This window comes from Mesoplodon densirostris, chromosome 2 (assembly GCF_025265405.1).
Source record: "Mesoplodon densirostris isolate mMesDen1 chromosome 2, mMesDen1 primary haplotype, whole genome shotgun sequence".
Lineage (NCBI taxonomy): Eukaryota > Metazoa > Chordata > Mammalia > Artiodactyla > Ziphiidae > Mesoplodon > Mesoplodon densirostris.
In genome coordinates, this window is record NC_082662.1 from 81,073,349 (window position 1) to 81,086,083 (window position 12,735).

Genomic DNA, 12,735 nt, shown 5'->3' on the forward strand with positions numbered 1-12,735 from the left:
CATGCCCATCACACTGAGTATGAAGTGCCATCTGTCAAATTCTCTTATTCCCAAGACAGTTCTAAGAAATATTTGAATACTAAAATTCTTTGGAAAATGACCCCCATGATTCTTGCAATGGCACCCTACTGAATAAGCTTTTAAAATTAGTTTATTATCAGATATAACTAGTTTTTTTTTTAAACTTAACTGGTCAAGAAGTAATTGGGTGATTTATGGAATACCATAGCTAATAACAATAATCATTTATTAGGCATTTACTGATTGTCCACACCTATGCCCTGGAATTTACATGCATTCTCATTTAATCTGCAAAAGAATCCTGAGTGGAACGTGGACTTATCCCACTTTAGAGATGAGGCAACTGAGGCTTGAGAGGTTATGTGATTTGCAAAAAAAAAAAAATCACAAAGAAGTGGTGGAGGTGGAATTTGAAGCTAGTTTTGTTTATTTCAAAACTCATTCTTTTAATGTACTGCACTCCTCTCGTTTATCTTAGATTTCTTTGTATTCATTTTATAATAATATTTCTTTTAAAGAAAGAGAATCCAATTTTGATGTGTGAAGAGACCTTACAGCTTGTCTAGTTCATGCTCCTCATGTATGGACCAGATCTGAAGTGTGGGTACACAGCTGAGGAGAGCTATAGAGGCACCCAGCTCTGCAGGCTTCCAGGCCAGAGTTCTCATCAGCGCACAGTGGTTTTAGAAAACATCAACCTGTCGGTAAAACCACTTGAGTGAAAGTTGATTCTAGAATTGAGAGGGTAATTTAAAATCACTTGTTTTGGTGCATTCTCTAGCCCTATTCTCTTTTATCATCAATATTGGTGATAGAATACCACTTGCACTGAGTGCCCTCCTCCTAATTAGATCTGACCCTACAACACTACTGTACATAAATATATAAAGATGTAGCTAATATTTGTTAAGGTGTTTTGTCCAAATGTTTGCTGAATAAATGCTATCACAAATATATGCAGTTAAAGACAAGTAATCATTACCTATATCCTCTGAGTTAATGATGATGAATCGATAAATATCCATATATCTATGTGATATGTAGTCTGTTTTATTTATAGATTTATTATGCTCAAATATAATTATTTCAGTGGAGTGAATTCACTCTGTTAGAGTTTTCCATATTAACATTTAGCCAATAACAAAGTACAAATTGGGAAATGGTCTGCAGTGTTACACAGCTTGCACAAATGAATCCCCTTTCTACACACAAGCACACACACGCATGCATGTATGCATGCACACACACGCAGAGGCTTTCTCTTTAACTTAGTTCTTTTCTAGTATTTCTTTAATATGGGACATTTTCCTTTTTGTTTAGTTCTAAGTTCTTTTCTTTATGAATTATTTGTACCTGGAAAACTCTGTACGAAACAGAAACTTTATAATTACATCTGTAATTTCTGCTCTAACCAGAGAGAGAGTTAGTTAGATGCTAGCTGCGGTCTCAGGCATATCCCAAACACTGCCTGAAGTGGGCCTCACATGGGATAATTTATGACAGCTGGTACTCAACCTCAGGGTAGGGTGATCAGGAGGGAGTGGGGGGTGAACCTGGGCTGAACCAGAAACTGCTGGTCCTGTCTAAAAGGGGCCTGTTGAACAGATCTATTCAGCAGCCAACTGTTGCCATATGGGAATGTGGGCCAGTCTTGACAGATCTTCTGATTTTTTCACTGTAAGCCAGAAATCTGGATTACTTAAAAATCTCCTGATTTTAAAAGATTGGCTAACACGACGTTTTAAAAAGAACTTCCTGCAGACCAAACAAAATAGCTTTGTGGGCTGGATACAGCCTGTGAGCTTAGGCCCTTAGAGATAGATAGCCCTTTAGTGGCCAGGTAAGTGGAAGCATATGATTCAAATAAAAGCATACTACACTTTTAAAAAGTTGAAACAAAGCAAAACTTGATGTCATCGTTTTATGTACCACACACACACACACACACACACAACACACACACACACACATACAGAAAGCAGAACAAAACAAACCAAAATCCCCATACTTGTAATGGTAACAATTTCTGCCCTTTAAATTTGGTTTGCTACATCCAGAGTGGTTACATTTGAAGGGGTTGTCCTGCCTGAGGAGTGACAGACTCAGAGAGAAATACGCGGAGTATGGGAATGCAGCAGGTAGGAGAGGAGTAGGAGAAGATATGGGGGCTGGGAGGCAGGTGGGCCCCGTGGTAGAGAACAAAGGGTCAGAGCCGCTTGGAGGGCAAGAAGGATCATCCACCCCAGAAGATAGGCGAAGAGGAATACTCCGTTATATCTTTTTTTTTTTTTTTTTGCAGTACGTGGGCCTCTCACTGTTGTGGCCTCTCCCGTTGCAGATCACAGGCTCCGGACGCGCAGGCTCAGCGGCCATGGCTCACGGGCCCAGCCGCTCCGTGGCATGTGGGATCTTCCCAGACCGCGGCACGAACCCATGTCCCCTGCATCAGCAGGTGGACTGTCAACCACTGCGCCACCAGGGAAGCCCTACTCCGTTATATCTTAACATTGATTTGGGGGTTATAGGGAGGAGAGGGAGATAAAAGAGGAGTCCTTACGTGAGAAGGGAACATTGTGATCTGATAAATATTCAGAAACAGCGCAGAAGCTCTGGGTGGGCAGAGGGCTGTTGTTTTGCCGTTCCTAGTGTGCCCGTTAACTTGTGTGGTGGCTTCTTCAAAAGGAGAATTGGAGTGAAAAGGCAAAGAAAGGATTTAGGTCAGGAGAATATAGAGTGAGGAAAGGAAGAGGCGACGACAGGACAGCTGGCGTCACAAAGTAAACCAGGAAAGCTGAAAACGTTTCCACGGTACAGACCAGCACTCTTCCCCCACCCCCTAAACCACGGCATTGTCTGAGGGGGTGAGCACGATAGCCCCGCCGCTCCCGGATGGCTCTGGACTCCAGCTTGTTTGGCTTGTGGCGGGCTGGTGTGCTCGGTGCCACTGGTGTAGCCCCCATGGGCCCTTCGTGTGAAGTTAGTGGCCGCAGGGCTGCACCTGCCCTGCCAGGCACGCTGCTTGGAGGTCAGTGCAGGCTGAGTTTTAGCCCCTCTTCCTGGCTGGGCGCCCCCAGGCATGCCATGACCCCAGACCTGTGTTGTGACCCTTCCTTCTAGTGCTCCTGTCTTTAGTTTTATCTGCTGTTCTGGGGAAAATCCTTCCATTGTTTAAGTCTAATCTGTTGTGGTACATACGCCCTCTCAGAAGGAGAGGAGAGGTGATACTCTAGCAGCTCTGTTACTAGCTGAGTCTAGACTTTTAGCCTGAGAGGGGATTTTTAAAACCATTTTTCTCTTATCCCAAGGATAGCACATTGTTCTTGGAATTCCAGCATTTTCTGGGAAATAAACCTTTTGATTCATCAGCAGGTTTTATCCCAGTCCTTAGGATTGTCGTCCCTGTGTGACCTGAACCATGTCTTTGTCAGCTGGTGTAACTTTAAATTTTTAACGCTTTGGTTGTTTTCAGAATATAAAGTAAATTTTACAGATGTTCCCCTATGTTAGTTAGTTCAATGCTATAAGTTCTTTGTTTTGTTTTATTTAGTTTCTCAGCGTGGAAGCCCCTTTGTAGTATGGAGAGAATGGGTACAGATTTACTTGCACTGTTGCTGGGAAGGAGGAAGATTCTTCGAATTCCACTGTTTGTTCTTGCAGGGACTCTAGTCCACAGATGGAAATCCTGGAAGATCCTATCAGGAAGTGAAACTTGTAAATAATCTTTGTGCTGGTTTGGGGCATTATGGATTAACAAGTTGTGCAAGAAGTCTTCTTCAACCTTCTAAAATACACTTGAAAAAGAACACAATCGTAGAGAGTAATCTATTCTGGAAATAATAATAGGAAATACTTGCGTAGTACTTACACGTGCCTGGCACTGCTTGGAGCACTTTATATGTATTAGCTCATGTGTTCCTCACAACAGCCCATTTTGTAGCAGAGAACAACAAGGCCCAGTTGCCCTGTCTGGCTGCACTTTCCCATCTCTGTGAGCAGCCAAGGGACTCAAGGCCACAGAGCTGGAAGTGACAGAGCTGTGACTGGAACGTAGGCAGCCATGGCTTCAGAATCTGTGCTTTTAAGGGCTGCGTTATGGCCTCTTGTACTCTTCTCAAGACAAGGATTGCAAATAGGCTTTACAAACTTCTTTTGCTTTCCATATCACCTCAGCTTTAAACTCAGGATCAGGTTTTGATTTTTAAAAAAAGAAAATTATACTCCTTCCCTAATACCTCCTCCCCAAACCAAATGAACAAACAGAATTGTCAGGAGACAGTTTCCCTCTAGGAACAGAAACTAAAGGGTCTTCCTGGAACACTGTCCTAAGATACCGGACTGATCATTCTAAGGGCTGCAGGTGGGGCCTCCTTGCTGTGACACCCCTCACTCTTGGCACCAGATTTGTTTTTAAGAGGACAGAAACTATTTTACCTTTACAACTAGTGGATTTGGTGAGCTTCTGAGAAAGTTTTAAAAATTGCTTTTCACACTTCATAAAAGACAGTGGGAAGGGCCAAGGACTTGGAGCTTAGATGACTTGAGTTTAGTCCTGGCACTCTTCTTCGCTACTGACTGTGTGGCCTTGGACTTCTCGACTTGGGTTTCATCCCCTGTAATTGGTGGAGGGGGTGGGGTGATAACGGCAATAGGATTGGTTTGGTGAGGATGAGAAGCTATTACATAGGATGATATTTTATTGACAGCAATGGCTGTGTGTGTTAGGCAGCTGGGGACCAGCGTGTGCTCTGTGAGCCTCGGGAGTCTTTCCCGTGGGTGAGTGGTGAGCTGGCTGTTTGGGAGTTGGTGGGAAGGTTTGCGTTGATCTGAGCTTCTTTCCTTTCCTGTTATCTCCTTACCTGTGGTACAGTGTGGATGATAACGTGGATGTCCACTCAGTTTCTGGCCCAAACTCCTTTTCCTTGGTGCCCTCTCCTGCTTTGGGCTCGCCTCCAGTTTGCCTACAAAGTGCTGTTTGTTGTGAGGGTGAAGCGGGCAATTCTCTGGGCAGTGCAGTTACTGTAGTTCAAAGCAGAAAGCCAAGCTGGAGGAGGAGGGACAGTCAGGGCTTGTTCGTTAGAATTTGTACATTGATTTTTGAAGGGAATTAAAAGATGACTTCTCAATAGAAATATTATGAAATGCCCTTCATAACAGAACAAAATTGGGCAAGGAGAAAAGGCTTTAAGAAATCACTGCTTATTACTTTGAAAGCAAATGCTTTTGTTTGTTTTGTTTTTGAGTGGAGGCAAATAATTTTGGAACTCTTACTATGTCTGCAATGCATTCTGGTAGGATAGGAAACAAAAATTGATAAATGATATTTACAACAGCTGTCATTTTGGTGCATTCTAGGTGGTCCGCATTGGGCCAAACACTTTTCCTGTTATATCCTCAAATTAGTCATGAAGGTAGGACTCATTTTTTGTGTGTCCCATTTCAAAGATTATAAAATTGAGGCTCATAGTATTTAAATAACCTACCAAGGGTTACAGTGCTAGTAAGTAACTGGAAGAGCTAAACTTTGAACCTAGGCCTGTCTCTCATTCACAGTATGAAAAATGAGTGTGTTACATGCCCCTGCTTTCAGTGGGAGACCACCACGTACGCAGTTTGGTGTAATTCAGCTCAGCACGCGGTATATGCTGTAATTCCTGCATGAGCTAATTTTTTTGATCATTTGTTCAGAGGAAGGAGAGACTGATTTTGATTGGAAAGATCAGAGAAGGTTTCACAGAGAAAAATAACTTGAGCAGCGCTGAGGGAACATTGGGGCAGCAAGTGCCAAAGACATAAAAGAAGCGTGTGATGTGTTCGGGGAATGGTGCTGTGACAGAGTGAGGGATGTGGGAGGGAAGGAGGGCCGAAAAGTAGTTTGGGACAGATCACAGAGGGTCTCGAGTGCCCTGCTAAGGAATTTAGACTTCATTCCATTGCCTTGGAAGGTTATTCCATTATACGTTCTTGAGAAGGGAAATCATTTAGTCTGGTCTCTGATGTGACTGATTCTGGTGGCAGTGTCTAGAAAGGAGTAGAATGTGTGCAGCAAAGGTTCCCCAACCAGACTGCAACATAGGGTCACCTGGGAGTTCTTAAACATACAGATTCTGGGAACACCCCATGCCCACCAGCAACCCCCACCCACCCCCTGCCCCAGACATTCTGTTTAAAAGCCTGCAGGTGATTCTGAGTGCAGTCAGATAAGGGAGTAGGGCCTGTAGACATTCTGAGGCTAATTGTGAGTTTGCCATTGTGTGGATGATTTATAAACCATAGGAGGCAGCCAGTAATCAAACCTTGGGGGAGATCTATTTAGGTTTTATCGTTTGCTTATTATTCCGTATTGATATTAAATAATCTCAGAGCATCATCATTTTCACATAAATTTTCCCATTCATATCCACAATAGAATGCACTATGGCTCTAAACTTTATGCCTTTGTGCTAAGTCCCCTACCCTGCCCCACCCCTTTTTTTGTTTGTTTATTTCGAAGGAAATGGAACATGTAGCATTTCCTTCGTGATGTCCCTTCATCGACAATCTCTCATCAGCTGTGGAGTCCACTGCCTGGGGCATGGTGGCTACAGAGCTAATAGTTCAGCTCTTCAGTCTCTTAGGAGTTGAATGATACGATGCTCACTTGTACATTTCCTGGGACCTAGCATGAAGTTAGGCCATTTTTTTTTTTCCAAATGTTGCAGACCTCTCCTACTTCCGTTTCTTGAGTTCTAAATCAACTACTGACTTTTAAAGTACAGATTTTGCTGGGAGAGCAAACAGTTCTACCAAGGGAGAAGCAATTTCTCAACATTAAAAAAAATTAGAAATTATAATTTATGCTTAAAAAAATAATGTTAGTCCAAGTTTTTGCTCTCTTCTCTCTTCCTTCTCCGCTGTTCTTTATCCTGCCGTATGTTTACAAACCATTCTCATGACCTTCTGCCTGAGCAGCATATTTGTAGTGGGGCCAGATTATACATACACCACTGACTTTTTCATCTGACCTCTAAATTCAGCCTTTGAGCCCCTTCATTTCTTTGAGTTTTGCTAACAAAGTCTTCTTGTTGAAAGTAATATTATTTCCCGTGGAACTTTACTGATGGTGTGTGGAATAATAGGATCATGCTTTTTGAAGTTCAGACCGAAGGTCCTAAAATCTTAAACATATCCAGTTTGCTATTGCTTAATTTACTTTTAGTTCAGTCTTGGCATTTCAGGTCTAGAGGTGGTTACTACCCAATGGGCATCCTCAGCCCCTCCCTGAAAATTAAAGGGAGCACAAAAATGAAACCAAACTTCTTGTTTTTCCTCACCTTTCTGTTAATTTAACTAAGTCAATTGGCTTGCCCTCATTTGCCCTTTTCACCCCTCCCAAATTAATGTTTGTGCAGATTTGATTATAACAGTGTGAATAATTTCTAAGTTACTTTTTTTTTTTTTTGCGGTAAGCGGGCCTCTCACTGCTGTGGCCTCTCCCGTTGCGGAGCACAGGCTCCAGACGCGCAGGCTCAGCGGCCATGGCTCACGGGCCCAGCCTGTGGGATCTTCCCGGACCGGGGCACGAACCCATGTACCCTGCATCGGCAGGCGGACTCTCAACCACTGCGCCACCAGGGAAGCCCTCTAAGTTACTTTTGAACACAGATTGAATACTGTTCCTTGTGGTTCTTTGCTTCATCACACTGGTAGATGTATCCAGTGTTTTTCTTTCCAGCCTGCTTAACTCCTGTGTGGTTCTTGTAGCCACATAAGTTTCAGTTGATTTGACCATCCTGATTGTATGGGACGCTGTTGCTTCATCAAGATCAAAGCACGTGGAGTTCAGTGCATTCCCTTCCCTTGCTAATTCAGTTGTGCTGGAGGCAGGCAATCCTGGAGCCTTGCAATCCAGGATTCTGGTCAAGGTAAGGAAGCAGCCCTTCTTCCTGATTTGGCTGTTCAGCAGCTATCTTTTCCTTTCTTTTAAATATTCATTTATTCAGCAACATGTAGCAGGCACTGCATCCCTGACCGTGTACAACCAGTGGTTACATTCTTGCTGTAGAAAGGAAAACCTCTGACCCTTTCACTTCTCTCCTTCTGCCTTAGCATGGGACTATTCCCCATGAACTTTCATGCTGGAGAAAGCAAGCCCAAGCCAGTGGTACCCCATTGGTATTAAAATGTGTTGGTTAAAAGTAGATTCTGTGGCCAGCCAGGCTGCCCAAGTTCTGGCATTTGCTAGTAGTGTTACTTTAGGCAAATTACTTAATATCTCTGTGTCTGTTTCCTGGTCTGTAATATGGAAGTAATGGTAGTTCTTGCTTCATAGAGTTGTCCGGAATAATTGAGTCAATACATGTAAAGTGGTTGGAATTTGTTTAGCTAGGTTTAGTTTAAAAATTGATGAATAATCTTTCAAAAGTTTATAATAATGTTTCTGGATTTTCCAGGCACTTTGTTTCTCTTTCATGCTATTTGCCTTAGTCACTCTACTGCAGGCAAAGGAAAGGAGATGATGAAGATCAAACTGTCCAGCTTTGCCACCTTAAATTATTTGTAAATTGCTTTTCTTTTTGAAGACTCCATTATAATAGGTAGTTGAGAATTGATATACTCAGTAGACAGTATGACTTATTCCCTATCAACTCTTACATTGCTACTTCCCAGTATGTAATTGTACAGATATTTATATATTTTAAAAATCTTTTTAAGAACATTATTTTCTTAGTAATAAACATTATATTTATTGGACCTGTTAAATCATTTTAAGTTGTTGGGTTTTTAATGTATTATTTTTAAACGGATGCCCAAAGAGAATTTTTAAATTTTTTTTTAATAAGGAGGCAGAAATCCCCACTACAGACAATGAATAGACAAAACATGCCTTCCAAAGAAAAATGTCTTATAGGAAAGTGTTTAGTCTACACAATACACATCATGATCAACAGTCAGTAAATAACCCAAGGATGTTCATGTTAGCAGTCTGTGCCAGGAACAGTTTTGAATACTCTTAACTTATGTACAAGTATTTGCATTTAGTCAAGCCTGTATGGTTTCCTGCTAATCTTTCATATTTATGCTCACTGAATCACAGTACATCAGCTGTCATGGCTCACTTTACGTGTATATTTGCATACTAACTGAAGAATGAGAGGGGAAACTTGGAAAAAATGTATTAAGATTTTGTCCATTGGGACTTCCCTGGTGGTGCAGTGGTTAAGAATCTGCCAATGCAGGGGACACGGGTTCGAGCCCTGGTCCAGGAAGATCCCACATGCCGTGGAGCAACTATAAGTCCATGTGCTACAACTACTGAGCCTGTTTTCTAGAGCCCGCAAGCCACAACTGAGCCTGGGCGCCACAACTGCTGAAGCCCACGCACCCTAGAGCCCGTGCTCCACAGCAAGAGAAGCCACGGCAGTGAGAAGCCCGCTCACCACAAGGAAGAGTAGTCCCTGCTCACCGCAACTAGAGAAAAGCCCGTGTGCAGCAACAAAGACGCAACGCAGACCAAAAAAAAAAACATTTTGTCCATTATAGTTTGATCGACCTGTGGATCTGTCTTATTTATTATTTTATTAAATACTTTTCAGCTGCAACCTAAGATCATGTTTAACCTAATTTATATTGACATATTGCTAAGAATCAGTTGGCCCGTTGGAAAATACATGTTTATAGTTTACTCTTTCAAACAACTTGGGAAGTTGATGAAGTCACGTGATATAGTTGAGAGAGATTCTTCTGAGTAAAAGATGTGTAGCACAGAATAATAAATCCACAGCCAAAATGCACCTACTCATTTCTTCTCAATTCAGAGGAAGAACAGACCCAGGGTGAATTTTAGCTTCATTACCTGCTGCTTTGAGAAAAACACCTATGAGCTCCACTTCTAGCACAGTGGCAATGAGACCTCCTTGCAAAGGCAGTTCTGAGAATCCATTGAGGCAGGGCATGTGTGGGTCCTATGTAAATGTTACTAATTCTGCTCAAGATGTGTGTGCTTTGAAGCACTGAGCTGAGGGACATACCAGCTCACGCCTGTAGCCACCCAGGCCTGCGTTTCTGACGTGTAGCTGGGTCTTCCAAGTAATGCTGCAAGTGTTCTGAGTAGTGCTTTCCTCCTCAATTTGCTTGAAACCAGGAGACTCTTGTGCCTAGGAGGGAGCCTAAACCATCTTGCAGGCAGACTTTTTTAAAAAGGTGATTTGCATCCCCTTGCTACATTTTTGCCATGGGAAATGACACTCTGGCTCCTTGAAAATGGCTAATAACCGTCCGTGGGTAAATGCTAATCAAGCCAGCCAGTTGGCTCTGAAGACATTTTCCTTGAAAGCCACGGCCCAGGTTTTGCAGAGGCCTGGAGATGAGTGTGAGTGCCAGAGACCTCCTTCACAGAAAAGCCTGTTGCATGTGCTACCCTAGAAGTGAAGACAGAGACAGGGATGCCGCTGTGAAGGCTGCTATTACAGAGAGGCAGTCTCTTAGGTAACCAGATGGCTTGTCATTTTTCTTTTTTTGTTTGCAGAAAATCCAGCTGTAATAATGGCCAAGAATCCTCACACAGAGAAATCGTGTCGCAGACATTTTTAATCACCAAAGTAAGGTCTTTCTCTTTTAAGATGAAGAAAGATAAGGAGCATCGTTTTGGGATATGAGTTTATCATCTCTTCCTCCACACCCATTAGTCCTCAGGAAAGCTATCTTTCGTCACTTAATTTGGAGCCTCTAAAATGGCTTTCACACTGTTGCTGTCTTGGTCCACGGACTGTGGTACTTAGGGAGTGGAGACTTGCAAAATTAACCTCCAGTATTCTTCCAAAATCAGTTTTATTTTTTGTGGAGTCATTTGTGCTTACCTGGGAGCATTTGTTTCTCTTTTTATGAGGTTGTTATTTTAATATTTTTTTCTGCCTAACAGTGTCAAGGAAGACACACTTTCCATGAAATACAGAAGGGGCAGGAGAATAGCTGAGCTGTGAGAAAGTACGATATGATGCTTTGGTCTTGTGGTTGTTAGGATACATACTTGTCAGGAATGGGTGCAATCTTAGGATGTTGTATTATCCAAACTATGAACTTTGGGACCCAGACAGCTTAATTTAAGCATGTTTCCTTTGCTTTGTCTCAAGAATTTCATTTTTCTTTAGAGGTTTTCCTTTTAGGCTCTTGGATTTATGAGTAACAGAAATGAAGGCAGGGATACCAAAAAGTATTTTAAAATAGAATTGTATCCAAAACATGGTGATTATTGACTTTTTTTTTTTTTTAAATGAGAGAATTGAGAGAAGTTCTGAGTTAAATGCCCTCCTTCCTCCCTCCCTCCCACCAGGTACTTTGTGGGAAAGCAATGGCAGTGCTTTGGGAAGAAGCATTAGGTTTGTGAAAAGAAATGAAGAGTGGACAGGTCCAGGGTAAGCGAGGGACTGAGAGAAGGAAAATGATGGCAGCAGAGGCAGACCTGGACCCTAAAAGCATGCTAAGATCCCTCAGGAGGTTTTTAGTAATAAGCCCGCATGCCCCTGTGCGAACCTGAAGGATGGGAGTGCACCTGCCCCTGCCCAGCCCCTACCGGCACACTTGAACTGTCCTTGCCCTTCACCTGCACGCCCTACAGCTCCAGAGTCTGTGCTGCTGAGTGAGGTGGTGGGGAAGGGCGAGTGAGACGCAGCTCATCAGGAGACAAGACAAAAGCACTCACTTTCTCCCTCACTCTCCGCTCAAGTATCTGGGGTCTCATCATTGCCAAGATTCTTTTTTTTTTTTTTTTTTTTTTTTTTTTTTGTGGTACGCGGGCCTCTCACTGTTGTGGCCTCTCCCGTTGCGGAGCACAGGCTCCGGACGCGCAGGCTCAGCGGCCATGGCTCACGGGCCCAGCCGCTCCGCGGCATGTGGGATCTTCCCGGACCGGGGCACGAACCCGCGTCCCCTGCATCGGCAGGCGGACTCTCAACCACTGCGCCACCAGGGAAGCCCCATGCCAAGATTCTTAATCACCTTTTAATACATGCTCTGTTTCTTGGCTTGTCAGGAGGCTAATAGCAGCATGCTGTTGACAGGTGAGTGTGAGCTAAGTGCCAAAGCAGAAGGAAATGGAAAGTGAGAGAATTTCAAGTTTCACTAAGAGTGGAGCCCATGCATGTTTTGTTTTGTGTGGTGCGGTTTTTGTTTGTTTGTTTGCCTTCTTCTTAAAACGGCCCAGTTGGAAGAGAATTCAGGGAACAGATACTAGTCAGCAGATTAGGTTCTGAACTGGATAGACTTTGTACCTTGGCATATGAGTGGCTATCCTAGAACCTTTTGAACTTTTGCCACCGAGTAATTCTGAAAAGGCTGACAGAGCCAGTGGTAGATAATGGGAAAGAGCACGGTGTCCTCTGCTCAAGTAATCAAGGTACATATTATTCAGGTGGGTAAGGAGCCTAGCTAGTTCAACAGAGTGATAGCATGGAATTGCAGGCCCATTTGGAGATGAAGGAATGGATCACAGATGGTCGATGGGCTTGATTTTTTTCTCTGAGAATTCACTGTTGTTTTGAGAATAAGCAGAGCTTAGAGGAAATGGCCCAGATTTTACACTTAGGAAAGAACTCTTATTCAGTTCTCCATTTGACCACTTTCTAGCTAAGACATCAGGACAGTTACTTAACTTCTCTGACCCTGCTTCCTCAATTGGGAATATGAGAATAGGACTTTTGCAGATCTGTTGGGAAATATTAAGACTAAAGGGAGATTAAA

At 43.0% G+C, this 12,735-nt stretch overlaps 1 protein-coding gene across 8 annotated transcripts in view; it reads left to right on the plus strand.

Moving 5' to 3' along the window:
- The window catches only part of LRRC8D (leucine rich repeat containing 8 VRAC subunit D), a 112,458-nt gene that overhangs the window by 7,756 nt on the left and 91,967 nt on the right, over positions 1-12,735 (plus strand). Inside the window, exon 1 of one of the 8 annotated variants that reach the window (XM_060090082.1) lies at positions 10,547-10,598. The exons of the other annotated variants lie outside the window; for them this stretch is intronic. The gene's annotated coding sequence lies outside the window, so the exon portion shown is untranslated. Of the gene's footprint in view, positions 1-10,546; positions 10,599-12,735 lie in introns of those variants that run through there. 8 annotated transcript variants of the gene reach the window in all.